This window comes from Callithrix jacchus, chromosome 12 (assembly GCF_049354715.1).
Source record: "Callithrix jacchus isolate 240 chromosome 12, calJac240_pri, whole genome shotgun sequence".
NCBI lineage: Eukaryota > Metazoa > Chordata > Mammalia > Primates > Cebidae > Callithrix > Callithrix jacchus.
The window spans coordinates 110,572,048-110,589,507 of record NC_133513.1 but is presented as its reverse complement, the minus strand read 5'-3'; the positions used below and the strand labels follow the sequence as shown (position 1 = coordinate 110,589,507).

General features: G+C 39.8%; 1 long non-coding RNA gene across 1 annotated transcript in view; it reads right to left on the bottom strand.

Annotated features, from left to right (window-relative positions):
• Positions 1-17,460, bottom strand: part of LOC144578511 (uncharacterized) — a 145,370-nt gene that overhangs the window by 35,685 nt on the left and 92,225 nt on the right. The window lies entirely within an intron of this gene.

The window sequence follows — 17,460 nt, the reverse complement described above, 5'->3', positions numbered from 1 at the left end:
GCAATACAAAGAAGCAAATTACTGATAAAGACAACAATAAAGGCAAATTTCAAAAACATTATGCTGAGTGAAGGAAGTCTTACACAAAAGAGTATGCATTATATGATTCCATTTATGTGGGGCTCAAGAGCAAGCAACATGAATCTATGGTGGAAGAAATCAGAATTGTGGTTGCCTCAGGGTAGGGGCTGGAGATGAGCTGAACATGGACCCCAGGGAGTTTTCTGACGTAGTGGTCTACAGTGTGACAGTGATTTGGGGCACACAGTGGATGTATTTGCTAAAGTTCATCAAATGTACATTTAAGATTTGTGAATTTAATTATACATAAATTTCGCCTCAAAAGAAAATTTGTGGTAACTATGTGATAAAACAAGTAGAGTTAATTGTTAACAGAAAAATCCAGGTAATGCATACATGGTCATTTGCTGTAAAAATCTTTCAATGTTGCTGAATGTTGGAAATGTTTGCAATAAATTTGGGGTGGAAACTTATCAAATGACACACTTAAGATGTGTGCATTTTGTTGTATGCAAATTTCACTTCAAGGGGAAATAATAAGAAAACTAAATAAAAGTTAAACTCCAATTAGTGATTTTTTGTTTGTTTGTTTTTGCTTGTTTTGTTTTGTTTGAGACAGGATCTGGCTCTGCTGCCCAGGCTGGAGTTCAGTGGTGTGATCACACCTCACTGCAGCCTTTGCCCTCCTGGGCTCACTGGAGCCTCTCACTTCAGCCTCCCAAGTAGCTAGGACCACAGGTATACAAAACCATGCCCAGCTAATTTTTGTATTTTTAATAGACATGGGTTTTTGGCCATGTTGCCCAGGCTGGTCTCAAACTCCTGGACTCAAGCCATCTGCCTGCCTCAGCCTCCCAAATAGCTGGGATTATAGGTGTGAGTCATCCAGCCCAGTTGATGATATTCTTGCTGAAATATTTAGAGGGATGTGTACCAGTGTCACTCCTTGCTTTTGAAACCTAGCAAAAAATATGATGAATAGATGGATTGAAGGACTAATTAATTAACAGATACATGGTGAAGCAAGTAGAGTGAAATGTTAATTGTAGAACATGGTGGTGCGTATATGGGTATCCACTAACAATTCTTTAACCTTTTCTATATCTTTGAAACTTTCATAATAAAATGATGAGAGGAGTGAGAAAATGGCATAGTGAAAGGAAAATGGAGATTACAAACCAAAGAAAATAAATTGTGGATCACACAATATTTAAAAATAAATAACTTAATTAAAATCAGCAAGAACAGCACAGATATAGCTGAGAATTGAATTACTGGATAAAGGAAAGACCTGGATAATCACAAAGAAATAAATAGATGAAAAGACAAAGAAACCAGAACAAAGAGAATCCAACACAAGGTAATTAGTGTCCCAGATATAGAGAAACCACAAAAGGCAGGGAAAAGGTATTGATTAGAAAGGAATTGAATGATACAATACAGCACTGTCTGAGAAGAAGGAAGAACTGAATCCATAACACATAATGTTCCAGAAAAAATAATCTCATTCAGTAAGTTCGACACCATGGTATGTTCTAATTATGTAATTTAACTTCAATGAAAATATGACAGCTTCTCAAGAATCCGAGCATAGAAAGCCTATGACCATCAAGGAAAAAGAGGGTCAGGCTGCCCTCAGGCCTGAGGCAACATTCCTCCTCTGCGACAACGGAGCAAGGATACCCCATTTAAAGGGAGAGGGAAATCAAGAGTACCACAGCCAGCCAAGGTTCTGGTCTCATAGAAAGGCAACAAAAAGACACTCTCAGACATGAATATTAGTCAAAAACAGACATTTTAAAACTCAGTGAATATGGTATCTTCTTGACAAAACTACTTGCCCATGAAATCCAGCCAATTAAGAGATAAATCGAAATTGAGATTTCAGTGGTGGAGAGGGGTAGTAAAATGGCCAGCAGTCACCATAGAATGTACTTAAACACAGAATTAACCAAACCACTGTGTGAACTGTGAACATTTTATGACTCTTCAAAGAAGGGTGTGGGAGGTGTGAGGTGCTCAGGTCCTCATCTTTCACAGCAAGTGGGTGGCTGAGAGTGTCTGAAAGTGAAACAACGCGACTAGAAAAACATCATTACCCCAACCTCAATGTTCCCTCCACAATCTCTCGTCTTAACCCTAGACCTTTGAGAAAAGAATATCTCTTGTGGTGGAAAGTTCAACAATTCATTCCATTTGCCTTTAGCTTCTTTTTCTTCTTTGGGAAATTTAAGTAAAATCAACTTTAAGGCTTTATGTTAAAAGTAACATGCATCATTCATATGATCTGTTTTTCATGAATGTATTTCCACACATAGTTGTTTATTTATTTATAGATAGATGGAGCAAGAGAGAGAGAAAGAGAGATGAAGGTAAGTACAGAGGTAGATATAGATAAGTAATTAGATAGATAGATAGATGACAGATGGAAGTCCTTTCGTGAATGAATATTGCCATATATGGAGAAGTATGTGTGTGTGTGTGTGTGTGTGTGTATGAGTGTGTGTCTACACACAGACAGAAAATAATATCTGGAATATTTTTACCTAATGGTAATATTTGAAGTGATTTTTAAACCTAAACTTTCTTTTTCATATATTTTTGCACTATTGAAATGTTTAATTATTGTTATATTTGTATGTATAAAAAATAACAAACTGATTTTTACTCTTTAAAATATGTTAGGAAAATACTCAGCCCTGAGCTTCCTAGCAGCCAAAGAAAAAAGGGAACGACAATCAATGACAGTCTAACTATGCATGGTATCCACCAGATGAAAAACAAACCAACTCAAGAAGAGCACAACAATTTCTCAGAGGAGGCAAGACTTTTCCAGGCTCTGAGGTCTGATGGATGAGATGCTGACTGGAGTGGAGTGTGGCATCCTCACCATCTGCCTTCAGTAATCCGGCAGAGGGTTGGATGCTGGTCCTCATTACACCAATCCAGGCTTTCCAAGAGCATGAGAGAACATGTGCTCATCTGTCCCAGCTAGGGAAAACCACCAGGTGGCCATTACCAGTGGCTGCTGGCTAGCAAGCTGGACACTTCTCTAAGACTTATTCCCACCAGGCAGTGATTTTCCCTTGAGGTGGGATCAGATTGCGGTGGGGCCACTTGAGGGAAGGGCCCATCTTTTCCCTTCCTTTTGCCCTTAATACACACCCTCTAACCTCCAGTCGTGAAAGCTCCCACACAGTTCTCATACCGATTGCTGCTGTTTCCTTTTACCTAAAAAATGCTCCGTTGCCAATGCCTGACACGAGAATGACCCTCATCATCCTTCAGGGGATGGCTTACATGCCACCTACTCCAGGGAACCTTCCCTGAGCCCAGCATGGAGAAGGGTGGAATCAGGAGCCCTGGGAAGGATTAAACTTAGAGAAGGAGGTAGAGGAGAGGGACCCTCTGAGGATGAGGAGATGACACTCAGACAAATTGAGGCACATTGAGAGGAAAGTTGGGGACCAGGAGCCAACATCTGTAGCTTGGCTCCTCTGAGTAAAGAAAAGTCAGGAACCCTCTGCCCAGAGTAGCACAGTCAAAACGGTCCTCCAACCTTGAGACTGGAGAGAAGTCACAGAGCTGAAGGAGAGCTGTTTGGGGGTTCTCCACAGGCTTCTAGACTTGGGAAAGAAGAAATTGACACAGTCATCACACCTATGGAGTCCCATGGCAATTTCTGGGGTGGAGGAGGGTTGGGGACTGAGAATCTGTGCCTTAGTTTCCAATCTATAAAATACAGCAAATAACTCATGCCCAGCTACTCCACAGGAAGACTATAAAAGTCAAATGGGGTAAAGAATGAAGTTCATGTACAAACCTTATAATGGTACTAAAATATGAAGGATACAACAATTATTGCCCCTTGGAGCTATGCATAAATATTGGGGTAGATCCACAGATCCTTTGGGTTTCTTTTTAACAGCATTTTGGAAGCTTAAAGAAAGTTTTTATCATAAACTGGGAAACTAGACATAGCATTTTATTTGGTTCTCTTATATATCCACCTACCATAGATTGTACTCTAAGAGGAAATAATATGCAATAAAGTAAAATCTACCAGCACTATATGAACTGAAATAACTCAATTATAAGAGGCTAGCCCATGATACCATTTACAACTGCATATCATTATTGTCATGCCAGGTAACTAGAAGTGAGACTCTTAAAAAATATCTTGTAGGGGCCGGGCGTGGTGGCTCATGCCTATGATCCCAGCACTTTGGGAGGCCGAGGCGGGTGGATCACGAGGTCAAGAGATCGAGACCATCCTGGTCAACATGGTGAAACCCCAACTCTACTAAAAATACAAAAATTAGCTGGGCATGGTGGCGTGCACCTGTAATCCCAGCTACTTGGGAGGCTGAGGCAGGAGAATTGCTTGAACCCAGGAGGTGGAGGTTGCGGTGAGCCGAGATCATTCCATTGCACTCCAGCCTGGGTAACAAGAGTGAAACTCCGTCTTAAAAAAATAATAAAATAAACTATCTTGTAGGAAATCCTATCTCTCTCCTTTCATCTGGGCTTGGTCTTGTGACCTAGTTTGACCAATAGGACATTAGCAATCATGACATAAGTAGAGTCTTTAAAAAGTGTTGCACATTGAGAGATTTCTCCTTTGTTGCTCTTGGAACACTGTGACTGCCATATGGGCAAACCTGGGCTAGCATTTTGGAAGATGAGTGATCACATGGGATAAAATTCTATTATCTCAGCCATCTCAGATGATGCCGTTATAACAAGCCAGCCCCAGCCAACATACTATCTGACTGCAGAGACATGAGTGAGCCCAGCCAAGATCAGCCCAGTCCAGCAAAGACCCAGCTGAACCCAGGCCAATTGCTGACCTACAGAATTGTTACCTAAATAAGCAATTTAAGCCACTAAGATTGGGGCAGTTTGACATGCAGCAAAAGTTAACTATATGTTGTGGTATCCTAGTATGAGTTGGGAGACTGGGACCCTGTTCCTAACTCATTGTATAACCTTTGGTAAGTCACTAAACCTTTCTCCTGCCTAGTTTCTTGCACTAAAAATGAGGAGAGTAAATTAAATGATCATTAAAGGCCCCTTCTAGTTCTGTCTCATTCTGTGATACTAAATCTTACTAACAAAAAATCATGAATGTGGCAAAATTGTATGAACAACTGAAGCATAGGACAGTATCTGGGGCTTTTTGTATGGGCCTAAATGTTAAGCTCTAAGCACAACATTTAGGCCCATACAAAAAGCCCCAGATACTTGTCCTATAAACTGAAGCATAGGACAAGTATCTGGGGTTTTTTGTATGGGCCTATATGTTGTGCCTCCTTGTCAGGTAGATTTAGCTACCTGATATAAAATGCTTCATCGGTTTTCTAGTGATGTTATTGGATTCTGTGCTAAAATATGAAGTTGAAAAAAGCTGACCAGAAAAAACTGCAACTGATGCTGGCATGTAAAAAAAGGAAATTACTGTCAATATCCAAATCCAGAAAGAGCTTTCTGCTGGGATGTAAAGCCTTCAGAAAATGCAGGAGCAGAGCAGGGCCTGGGCCATTTGGAAAAGAAATACCTCAGATCTTAATGAGAATAAAAACTTCAGTGAACCTCAAGAATTTGCTCAACTCCCAAATTCATTCTTCTATCTATCTGGAAGCTGATCCAACAATTTGTTTTTCAAAAGTCACTAGGAAGAAAAATTAAAACATGTGTAGCACATATATATTTTCTTTGTTTTCTTAAATGATCAAACTAGATCATAATGAACATCTAACTGCTTTCTGGAAGGAGCTGTAATTTCATGAATGTGAGAGTGTACACTAGCCAAGGGAGTGTTGCTTTTCTAATCCAGAATCAGTGCTAAGGAGGACCCAGAGACTGCTAGTGCTGGTGCATTCCACACTGAGTGGTTGAGGTGGAGGGTTACTTTTCCAGAAATGAGTCATCAACATGAGTCATTTCACTAACTGGGGTATGTAAACCCCTGTGTTACTGACTGAGAGTACACAAGCCTGACTCACTTGAAGTGTTTTTTTCATTGTTGTTGTTGTTATTGTTTGAGGAGGCAGTATTTTTACATAAAAGTAAACCTGAGCACATCTTGAAATAAAATTCAAAATGTACATTAATTTTCCAATAAAACATCAAAGAAGTGTCCTCCTTACAGCACATGTCTTTAGCAGTACATGGCTACTCTCATCTGTCATGAGGGTTACTTGTGTGGCTAAGAATGAGAGGCCCAGTGTTAGGTAATCTCCAGGGGCTAAAATGTCCCCAAAGCAAGCCACTTTGAGTGACATTTTCCGAGTAAAGAAAATTACTCAAAGTACTGCATTTCTTCTGAGAGACTGTCTGGGGTCATGATATTGGTCCATTATATACAGCTTTCTAAGAGACAGGACTGAAGCCCCCAAGCTCCCAAAACCATGCAAGGAACTCGTTAAACATATACATACACCCCCCCCTCCCCAGTGTGGAACAAAGAGAGTTCTGGTAGGGAATCTCCCAGTGGAGGTCAGAAGTAACAGCACTCTCTTCTCCCAGAGGTTCTGCTTAGCCTGAGTACCCTAACACAGCTCTACAACTCACCCTCACTAGTCAAGTCCAGTGTAAACACTCTAAAACTCCTGCCCTTGGGGGACAATCATCTCTCCTTTGCCTTTGCCTTTGCCTGCAGAGCAGTAGCCTGGCCCAAGCATTCCTCTGACTAAACACTACCCTAGAACAATAAGGGAAGAATTTCAACACATCAACACAATGCTTGATCTTAAGGAGCCCAGATCACTGATGAATGATTTGATGAGCTGAGACCACTCTACCAAGGATCCTCTCCTCCTCATTCTTCTTGAGCTTGCGTATTTGTCCAACAAACATTTGACCAAGCCCTGACTCTAGGCTGGACCTTTTCTGGGTCCCTGTGATTCAGAGGTCCCTTGCTGGTGGAGCTGATGTCTAGGGAGGGAGACAACATTAAACAAGTAAATATACAAATAATTGTACATAGGGAAGTCACATCCTCTCAAGTATTTATTAGCCAAATATCCACAGTCAGGAGGTTTCATAAAGAAACAAAAATCATCCTGAGAATTTCAAAAATATTCAGTGAACTAACCACTTGTAAGATCAGTTTCTACTCAAACAACACACATAATGTCAGCATCTATCACAGCCCAAAGAGCTGTCATCATTTCTGTCCCATCTCTCCTTGTTTTTTTGGTTATCTGACAGTATGATGCAATTGCAGTACAAACAAATTGTAAAAAAAAAAAAAAAAAAAGTGAAGATTTTACCAAAGCTGTAGGATTTTATGATGTCTATGAGAGTGATGCTAAAGAACAGCTTAAACCCCAGCCCAAGGCGATGATAGATGAGGCTCTGACAGTTACATCACATAACAACAGAGCAAGAGGGATTTGCCAGGGATGATGAATTGATAGTCAAAACAGAAAGGTTGGATCAAGTGGTTAAGGGAAGCTCTTGGGAAAATGCATAAAGACCTAGACTCTTTCTGCAATAAACAGCTTTCTTTATGTTTTTGTTTTAAAGATGTTTTTTTAAAAAACTATAAAATAAGAGAAGCCATCTCATGCCATCATTCGATTTTGTCATAAAAATTGTATTGCTTGAAATTATCAACATCTGATTCAACTTTTGTCCATTCTAAACTTCAGTGCATGGTTGAAATTAGAATGTCAAATTGGGTTAGTATAAGATAAAGATAAATTTATGTTTATAATTTCTAATCTTCGTTTTCAAGAAAATCTTACCCAAATCTTTAAAATCCATTTCCCATGAAATGCTGGCTCCCATGTTAAGTGGACTTGGTCTACGGTGTCCTTTCAGGGAGGATCATCCCTGGATGACAAGACCTTCCTCTATCATCACACTGGTGCGAGTGCCCTAAAGGAGAGTCCGAAGGGCTGTAAGATCCAAAGGGGGTTTAGCTGGTCTAGGAAAGTGACATCACAGCTGAGACTTGAAAGCACAAGAGGCTGGAGGTGAGAACATGCCCAGGAGGTCATGGAGACTGGCTGGCACCACAAACTGAAGGAAACCCAGCATGGCTGAAGGCAGAAGGAAGGAGGGCAGTGCAGCAGATGAGGTTGAAGATACAGCTAGGGCCCAGGATGTTGCTTTTTATCATACAGGCAAAAGTCATTTATTCCAAGCTTTTAGAGCAGGAAGGTGACAGTTTGTGAGTATCTCATAGCAGATACTGCCTTATGTCTTGTCATTAGGGAAAGCCTTCGTGGACATGTTTTTTCCTACAACCAAAACCCTTTTCAAAATCCCCAGGCTGGATGAAGACCTCCCAGTTTTAGAGCCTCACTTAGGGACATTATTTCATTGCATTATAAGACAATGATGAGAAGACATTGACACCAAGGGACCCGGCTGGCATCTTGAAGCTAAGAGTCTCGGCTTCAAGACTTCCACTTCCAACCGTGATGAGGCACTGGGTTTACTCTTTCACCTCCCACAACCAAAAACGACAAGATATGAAAAACAGTTTTCAGACAGTGTGTAACAGGCAGCACAGGGCAGCAATCTCTGCAAGAAAGAAAGTAAACTAGGGAAAACTTACAACTGCTCAGCTGACTGCCTGGAGAGCACCTCCAAAGCCGTGCAGAGTGGAGAAACTCAAACAGAGCTCAACAGTCTTCTTGGGCTAAAGAGACACACTTAAGAGTTTGCGGGAGGCCATGGAGGCCAGGCTGTAAATAGTAGAGCACCTGGAAGAAGAGAAGAGCTCAGAATAAGAGCTGTGCAGAAACCACTCCATGGAGCTTCTTCCAATGTAAGCATGTGAGAAAACTACTCAAAAAAAGGAAAAGAGAAAAAAGAAAACAGCAGAAAAGACCAGGCAGAATAACTACCAGGGTTCACACTTGGTTAGGAATGGTTTGCGCTCCCATCAGCTAGAATGGCACAACCTCATCATATACTGGGCACCAGACAGAGTACTCAAAAGGGTATTATTAGCCCCGGACCACTGCTCTGGCCCCTCCTAACAAAGCTTGAAAACAAATTCCAAAAGGAACAAGTGGTTTCTATATAATCTATCAATGTCCCAGAATGAGCTCAATAATATTTAAAGGAATACAAGCAAATCGAGCACCCAACAAGGCAAAATTCACAATGTCTGGCACCCAACAAAAAATATTAGGCACACAAAGAAGCAGGAAAATTCAACTCTTAATGAGGAGAAAAATCAGTCAATAGAAACAGATCCCAAAATGACATAGATGACACAGAATTCTCAGATCCACCCAGCTCCACCATCAGAAGACTTCTACAATAATGATCACTGCAGAGAGCCACAGAGGGAAGTGGTCTTATAATGGCCACCAAATCAAAGTCACTAGAACATCAAGAGGAAGACTGCATCTGCACATTGTCACAGAGTAGCCATCATTCAACATGGTTCTTGTCCCACTCCAGATCACAAGAACCCAGAGACAGTCTTCTCAACAGAAGTGGGTGGTTCTGTTTCAGTTTCTAGACTCTAAGAGTGAAAGTCATTTCAGTTATTCAGTAATTTGAAACAAGGCCCTCCCTTCAGGGACAAGGAAGGTGTGAGTTTGAGCAAAGTCTGTAAGAAAATCAATCTATTCAGCAGCCTTTCAAAAATATTATTCAATCAAGTGCATTATCAGACATTAATCAGCATTACTTTTTATTAGAAAGATAGCACATTCTGATTGAGCAACAGCTTTCCTATTCAAACCTCTGCTTTGCTCTCTGTTATCTATTCTGCCATCCATATCTTCTGTTTAAATCATGAGAAAAAATTAAGTTATTTGAGAGACAAGCATTCTACGATAACTGAAGAATATTCTCTATTGCTGTGATTATATTAGTGCTGAGCTCTGTTAACATGTAAATGCTTTTCTAAAGTCTAGTGTAAGAATACAACACTGGGAACCATCAATTTAAAAATTGGAAAAATCTTGTTACATATTCAAAATGACTAGTCTTGGGAATAACCTTTCTCAGAACAGGAGCATGGCTAATTTTTAACATCCTTTGACTATAAAATGGGAACCCACCTCCTCAGCCTTGGTTTTACCTGGTGATTTTATTTCTTATTTTCTTAATTCAATTTTTTGTACAAGGTAATGCATGCTTGCTAGAAAATGGAAACATATCTGAAAATACATAGGGAGAAGTTACTAATCCTCCAACCCTCATTGACAACCCATATTAATAGGCAGGGGAGCATCCTCTACCTGCACCCAAATGCCACTTGGACCACAGATATGCAATACAAGGCTTTGGGTTGGTTTGATTTGGTTTTTGCTAAAATGGGATCATATAATAAATATTACTCTAGAGTTGCTTTTGACATTGACTATGTCAGAGATCACTCTACAGTAACTCTCGTTTATTTTATCAATCCAGTCTTGTTTTAATGGACTTAGGTTGTTTTTCATCTTTTTTCTTTTTGCCATTATAAATAATGCCGGAGAAAACATCCTTATATGTAGCCCAGAGGGCAGGAAATCCAGAGGTCAAACTACCGGTAGATTCAATTCCCCCACAGGGGATTGCAGGGCCAAAAGTATATGCATATTTATTCCTAATAGCTATTGTCAGATTACTTTCTTCCAAAATAAAATAAAGTTTGCAACAATGCAATGCACCAGAAATGAATGAAGGTGTCCAGATCCTTCAACCCATCCTCTGGAAATTTAAGAGAGTTACTTAGCCTCTTAGAGCCTAAAAAATGAAAATAATAATATGTACATGTGAGGGGTACATGGTGGGGATGCGATGTATGGAAACTGCTGAGGGTATTGTTATTGTTATTTTGAGCATCGTATTTAATTTACTATCTTTGAAATCAGTTCAGTGAGGGTTTTAAATTACAAGTAATGTCATATTGAGGTAAAAACAAACTGCATTTATTTGGGGCATCCAGAAAAAATAGAACTGTCAGCAAAATGATCTTCATAATGTTACAAAAAATAGTATTGTTTTGAAGCCTTATATTAGAACAGTTCTGTCATGAGTTATTTATATTCTTGAGCTACAGTTACGCATCTTAACTCCTTCCTAGACTTTTTTTTAACCACCAATCCTTTTGAAAAGTGCCTTCAAATGGTTTCTTCAAGGAGTTAATTCATGGTTGAGATGATCATACAGTGACCAGCAATCACAACTTAAACTATACAACGTGGTGTGTTTTCTGGTAATTTTTTTTACCAGTGAAGACTCAAGAACCCAATTAAACCATCAGAACCATTAAGGCAAAATGTCAGAATAGAAATAAACATAGACCCTGGCAGCAGCAAGACCTGGGCTGAGTCCTGTTCCTACCAATGTGACCTCAAGACATGATTTCACTTTTTAGAGCCTCAGTTTCCTCATTTGTAAACTGGGGATAATAATGCCTTTCCCCACACTGTGGATCTGGATATCTTAATGGAACATGTGATCAGGAAACTCTCTAGGGGGGAGGTTGATGTAATCAATGGCCAAGTTTCAGGAAAACAGGGGTGAGACTCATGGCCAGAGAGGTCCAGCCTGGGAGGTGAGCACCAAGTATGCTCTTCGATCCCTGCAGAGATGTTTCTAGGAAGAGCTGCAATCAAGAGGATCCATGGTCCCTCTTTCAGCATCTCCAGCTTTGTTTCCTGGCCTTCTGTTTTCCCAAATACAAATGTGGAGGAGGACAGGGAGAGAAAGCACATGACCAAATATACATTGTAAGCATCCTGTTCATCTGGTTGGTCTGCAGCCAGACAGGCCCATTTGAGGTCAACCACAGAGCCCGGGAAACTCAGATGGAGGCTCTGCTCGCTAGGAAGGTCCTCCCCCACAACTCCTCCTCACTGGGGATCCCAGGCTGTGTCCAGTTCTAAGGAGCAACCATCCATTCCTGAGAGCTTGGCCTCCCCTGTCCCTGCTGCTTCTCAGTGGGTGACCTGGATGCATAGCTGCAAGCTGTAAAACCCAATATCCCAAAATGGGCCATGGCAAATTATTCATTAGCTTCCTCTCCTTCCCACCCAGGCCCCCCGTGCCTCATCAGGCCCTGCAAAGCCAAGAGCCATTACTTTGGTGGTGTCCCTGTTGTAGTTTCAGAGAAAACAGGAAACGTAGGTTTTTGTTTCTACACGACAGCCTCGGCCATTTTTTTCCAATGTTTTTGTGGTGCCTGGAATGGCCCTTGGGTGTCATCTAAGTGGAAAGGGTCACTCAGAGGAGAAGCAGCAATAATCTCTCTGTCTCCAAGAGCCAGGTCTGTCTTGCTCACCTGGGACCACACGCGATGCAGAGCGGTAGGCACTCCATCTGAGATGGCCAGAAAGTCTACAACTCTGCCTGTTTCAGCCCAGGCTCCCGGGCCAGGTGGAATTCTGCCATTCACTAATAATAGCATTAGTAAGTCTGCAGCAAAGCAAAAAAACAAAGTCTCTAATACTTTGTCTTAGCAGCTGGTAATGTAAAACAGGGTGGCATTTGGAGGCCTAGGATGATGCCAGTCTCCGGGGAGAGAAAGGTGTTAACTTCTAATAGCTTTTCAGTAATAGCCAAGCATCTGCAGTCCCCTATAAAATAAGGGGGGTTTTAAAAAATTAATAGAGCTGAATGTGCTTCACACGGAGGAGAATGCTAGATTAATAAGTGCATTAAGGGCCGCTTCGGATTGGAAATAATTATGGATGATGACAAGGAGCAGAGGGGCCATGGGTGGCGCTCCCAGGAATGCATTTTAAAAAGCAGTTTAAAGAGCCTTCAGATGTTGGTATTATCCTGCGTGACCAAATTAAGAGCAAATGAGAAAAGTTTATCTGGCATTTTAGAGTATTGAAAGGGCTTAGTGTTATAAATTATACAGCATGAGGATAGGAAATGGTGACTAAATTCATATTAAATATTATTGGCAGTTTAAATAGCAACTGCTTTATAAAGCATTAAATATTTTAATTTGGAATTAAAAGTACAAATCACAACATCCCCCAACTGCCAAAAAATTCAAAGATTGCTTCTGTTATTTGCCAGTACAATAATTAGAAGTTGCCTTGATCAGAAATTCAGCTCTATCATGTCCAATTTTGCTATTGGTGTTGAATAAATGTAATTGATCTGCAGTTTAGAATTGGTTTAGAACTCCTTAAACAATAAATATCAAAATGCTCCTCCAATATCTTAATCAGTCTTTAAAGAAGCATGTTGTAATTACAGCTCGGATTGGGGTTTATCAATGTTGAATCCAGCCTCACTTCAGGCCTTCCTTCCTGGCAGTGCTTCCTGCAGGGAGAACTGATCAGAGAGGGAAACCAGGGTCTTTCTGGGTCTGGACCAGGCATGCCCAGGCAAGTGCCAGATCTGTAAAGAAGGGCACTTTCTCATGCCCATGGAGGCAGCTTCCCCAGAGTTCCTAAAAGTGTAATTCATGGACACTCCCTTCTCTGCTGGTGGGTGGGTTAATTGTCGTTGCTTTTCTGGAAGTTGATTCAGCAACATCTAATAAAAACCTTCAAAAGATACATCCATCCCTAACTTTTTTTTTTTTAAGTTAGAGGCTTTCTCTGTCATCAGACTGGAGTACAGTGGTGCAATTTTGGATCACCGCAACCTCCGCCTCCTGGGTTCAAGTGATTCTCCTGCCTCAGCCTCCCAAGTAGCTAGGATTATAGGCATGCACCACCACATCTGGCTAATTTTTGTATTTTTAGTAGAGATCAGGTTTCACCAAGTTGGCCAGGCTGGTCTTGAACTCCTGACCTCAGGTGATCTGCCTGTTTTGGCCTCCCAAAGTGCTGGGATTACAGGGATGAGCCACCATGTCCAGCCTTAATGATTTGATTTCTAATATTTTGTCTTACTCAAATAAAAGCACAAAGATATATGTCTAAAAATGTTACTTACTTCATTATTAATAACAAAAATAAATATTAAGTAACTGAAGTGTTAAATAATAGGGAATAGTTTAAACAAAGCACAGCACATCCATAAAATGAAATACAAAAGTTATGTTATAGATCCCAGTTTCCACACATGGATGGAAAGAACTGGAAAGGTCATTATTCTCACCCTTATAAGAAAAAAGAAAAGCCAGACAAGCTACAAGATTTCTACATTTATTGAGGCCACCAGAGAGCTGAGGTTACAGGAGAACAAACTATAACCAACAACCTGGAGACAGATAGACACCTGAAGAAAGAAACAAGACATGAACACTTCCTTAACTGGGGCAGACACAGACAGACACTTAAAGAGGAGAGACACAATGAGGTACAAGAAATAGATGAAGAAAACAAAGAAAAGCCAAGAACTTCCCAAATGAATAACAGATACCAAACCACAGATCCAAAAATGTCAGAGCACAACAAGCATGATACATACAAAATCAAAACACACAAAACAAACCACCTAAATATATGGGGTCCAGAGGACTCAAGGAGAAAATGCTGAAGATGGCCAGGAAAAAAGGACTTGTTACCTATAGGGGAGAAAGATAATAATTATAGTAAATGATCAATCAACTCATCAAAAACCATGTAAGTCTGAAGGCAATGAAATGACATCTTTAAAATGCTGAAGAAAAAAAAAATCTGCCAAGCCAATATTCAATACCCAGACAAAAATTTTCTAAATGAAAGAAAAATAAAGGCATTGTCAGTAAAATAAAAATCAAAAATTGAGAGAATTCATCGCCAGCAAACCTACACTAGAAGAAATGTTGAAGAAAGCTCTTCAGGCAAAAGGAATATGATGTCAGATAGAAACTAAGACCTAAACAAAGAAGTGAAGAGCACTGAAACTGGAAAAGAGAAGGTAAATAAAATTTATCTCAGTTTTAGTTTTTCTAAAAGATAAGTGATAATGTTAAGTGATAATAGTAGCAGTGTGGTATGTAACCTCAACACGTAAAAGTAAAATGATGACATTTGTAGCACAACAAATTGAAGGGAGGAATTGCGAATACATTATTGAAAGTTACACTAGAAATGAAATGGTATAATATGATTTGAAGCTGGACTCTGATTAAACACACATATTATGGGCAACTATTAAAAAAGCTTTTTAAAGAAGGAAAAGCTGAAAGAAGTGAAAAGAGAAACAGATAAATCCACAATTATACTTGGAGACATCAACACTCCTCTTTCAGTAATTAATAGAAAAGGAGGCATAAATTTATGGAGATATAAGGCCTGAGCTATATTACCAATTAACTGACATAATGGTAGAATATTTCAGCCAAAAAAAAAACCAAGCAGAATACAATGTTTTGAGGGTACATGCAACCTTAAGTACACAAAGGCCAGGACAGATTATATTCTGGTTCATTAACCCTTAACAAATTTAAAAGAATACAAATGAGGAGCCAGGTGTGGCGACTCAAGCCTGTAATCCCATCTACTCAAGAGGTGGGAGAATCATTGAGTCTAGGAGTTCAAGGCTAAAGTGAGCTATGACTATGCCACTGCCCTCCAACTCAGGTGACAAAATGAGACCCATCTCTAGGTAAACTCCCATTCACAATTGCTACAAAGAGAATTAAATACCTAGGAATACAACTTATAAGGGATGTGAAGGAACTCTTCAAGGAGAACTATAAACCACTGCTCAAGGAAATCAGAGAGGACACAAACAAATGGAAAAACATTCCATGCTCATGGATAGGAAGAATCGATATCATGAAAATGGCCATACTGCCCATAGTAATTTATAGATTCAATGCTATCCCCATCAAGCTGCCATTGACTTTCTTCACAGAATTAGAAAAAAAACTACTTTAAATTTTATATGAAACCAAAAAAGAGCCTGTATAGCCAAGACAATCCTAAGCAAAAAGAACAAAGTGGAGACATCACACTACCTGACTTCAAACTATGCTACAAGGCTACAGTAACCAAAACAGCATGGTACTGGTACCAAAACAGACATTTAGAGCAATGAGACAGAAGAGAGGCCTCAGAAATAACACCACACGTCTATAACCATCTGATCTTTGGCAAACCTGACAGAAACAATCAATAGGGAATGGATTCCCTATTTAATAAATGGTTTTTGGAAAACTGGCTAGCCATTTGCAGAAATCTGAAACTGGACCCCTTCCTTACACCTTATACAAAAATTAACTTAAGATGGATTAAAAACTTAAACATAAGACCTAAAACCATAAAAACCTTAGAAGAAAAGCTAGGCAACACCATTCAGGAGATAGGCATGGGCAAAGACCTTGTAACTAAAACACCAAAAGCAATGGCAACGCAAGCCAAAACTGACAAATGGGATCTAATTAAACTAAAGAGCTTCTTCACAGCAAAAGAAACTATCATCAGAATGAACAGGCAACCTACAGATTGGGAGAAAATTTTTGCAATCTATCCATCTGACAAAGGGCTAATATCCAGAACCTACAAGGAACTTAAACAAATTTACAAGAAAAAAATCAAACAACCCTGTGAAAAAGTGGGTGAAGGATATAAACAGACACGTCTCAGAAGAAGACATCTATGTGTCAAACAAACATATGAAAAAAGCTCATCATCACTGGTCATTAGAGAAACGCAAATCAAAACCACAGTGAGATACCATCTCATGCCAGTTAGAATGGCAATTATTAAAAAGTCAGGAAAAAACAGATTCTGGAGAGGATGTGGAGAAATAGAAGCACTTTTACACTGTTTGTGGGGGTGTAAATTAGTTCAACCATTGTGGAAGACAGTGTGGTGATTCCTTAGGATCTAGAACCAGAAATAACCACTGGACTCAGCGATCCCATTACTGGGTATATACCAAAAGGATTATAAATCATTCTACTATAAAGATACATGCACACATGTTTATTGTGGCACTGTTCACAATAGCAAAGACTTGGAAGCAACCCAAATGCCCGTCAATGACAGACTGGATAAAGAAAATGTGGCACATATATACCATGGAATACTATGAAGCCATAAGAAAGGATGCGTTTATGTCCTTTGCAGGGGCATGGATGAAGTTGGAAACCATCATTTTCAACAAACTAACACAGGAACAGAAAACCAAACACCACATGTTCTCACTTATAAGTGGGAGTTGAAGAGTGAGAACACATGAACACAGAGAGGGGAACATCACACACTGGGGCCTGTCGGGGGGTAGGGAGCTAAAGTGGAGGGATAGCATTAGGAGAAATACTTAATGTAGATGACAGGTTGATGGGTGCAGCAAATGACCATAGCACTTGTATACCTATGTAATAAGCCTGCACATTTCTCACATGTAACCCAGAACTTAAAGTATAATAAAACAAAAAGAAAAAAACATTTGAAAAACTTCAACATCTACAGATTATTTTTAAATCACAAAAATATGGGAATAGAAGGGCATATTCAGAAAAAAAAATCAACAAAAGGAATCTTATAGCTAACATCACCCTTAATGTCAAAAGATTGAAATTTCTTCCTCTAAGACTATGAGAGGGCAAGCACATCACTCCTTATTAACATCTTA